The following is a 1,519-nucleotide window of genomic DNA, read 5'->3' on the forward strand; positions in this document are numbered from 1 at the left end:
GAGTAAGAGAGTCAAGAGTCAAGAGAGAAGGTTTAGCTGTTTAGTCTCATTAAACATCTATCTTCATTTTTCTGAAGAACACTTTTTCTTCATCGAAAACAAATCCCCACAGAATCGTATTATATTATCATAAAATAAACATATTTTGACTTTAAATATAATTTTTAAAATAAATTTGTAATTATTATAATTTTTACAAATGAATAAATTACAATAAGTAGCGAATCTGTTTATTTTTTTATATCTCAAATAATTTTAGATGTATTGCTTTGTATAGAGAAGATCATTTTACCCCTGTTTTTTAACAGAAAAATTTCCAAATTCATCTAATTTTTATCTACATAATATATTCAAAATTTTAATAAAATCCGAAGGTACGTGAATTTCCAGGTTCGTGAAATTCCCTTGTCAATGCAAGATAACGCGACTTACTTTACGCAGCGTGATTTCTCCGGACATCTCGTCCCGGAATCATCATCTCGAGTCAGCTGTCATCCCGAGTATTCCTATCAATTGATCAGTCGACCGATCCCGTGATTGCCGCGGAATTAATCGTGACGCGATGATGTGACGCGCAATGGCACACAAAAAGACGTTGCATACAAAGAAGACGTTGCATCGCACTCTCGAGTAGTCTCGTCACGTACGCTCTTAAGTAACTCAAGGTAAAAATATCGTATTTACAAGATACATAATATTGGCTGTATATATGATATCGCACGGTATTGTCATCCAAGTTGAACGTCACATGTGGAGTTTCGCCGCTCGCTGCTTTTCTTCCTCGAGGCTTTTCTCGAAGACGATCGTCGTCGCGTCAGATGAAACATCGAAATTGCCGCTGTAATTCTAGTACGACAATACAGGTAAACACGCTAAACGCAAAAATGTTGCTGTTAAAAATACCACCGCACGAATGCGAAGGAGATAAATTTATTACGTGCGAGCTCATAAGTTTCCTTCGTGATTTTACGCCGTAAAAGGCGCTTTGCACTTTATATTCTACTTACAACAATTTCTTTTTATATTAGTAAAGTCGACTCGCACTAAATTACCAGGTGTTCCGATGATGCCCGATTCTCTTAGCTTCTATCTAAGTACTATACATAAAAATTTGTACAATATTTATATTTAAATAGACAAATTTTTCGATAACGTGTACCGTAGTTTTTACAAAGATAATTCACTTTAAAAAATAAAAAGAATATAAAGTGGATTTGAGAAACGAGACATTCGAGTGACTTTAAAAAAGTGTACTAAACGACTTAATATAGTAACCAAGGATGATCAAATTGTAATACATATAGCTAAGAAAATCTCAAATGGACGAGAAATGGAAAAGAAAGAACACAATGCATTATTAAAATTTTTTTCAAATATGTCCTACCGTTCAAAAATATTTTTCACTGTCTTTCTTAATTAAATAAAAATTTTTAATTTTTATCTTCTTTAATCTTTTATGTTAAATTTAATAATAAATTTTTTTAGATGTAATAATAATTATTTAATGATTCAAAATTTT

General features: G+C 31.9%; 1 protein-coding gene across 1 annotated transcript in view; it reads right to left on the bottom strand.

Annotated features, from left to right (window-relative positions):
* Positions 1-272: 272 nt before the first annotated feature.
* LOC108690600 (steroid receptor seven-up, isoforms B/C) overlaps positions 273-1,519 on the bottom strand; it is a 130,914-nt gene continuing 129,667 nt past the window's right edge. The window contains exon 5 of the transcript XR_001931903.1: positions 273-1,097. The gene's annotated coding sequence lies outside the window, so the exon portion shown is untranslated. The remainder of the gene's footprint in view (positions 1,098-1,519) is intronic.

This window comes from Atta colombica, unplaced genomic scaffold, assembly GCF_001594045.1.
Source record: "Atta colombica isolate Treedump-2 unplaced genomic scaffold, Acol1.0 scaffold105, whole genome shotgun sequence".
Taxonomy (NCBI): Eukaryota; Metazoa; Arthropoda; class Insecta; order Hymenoptera; family Formicidae; genus Atta; species Atta colombica.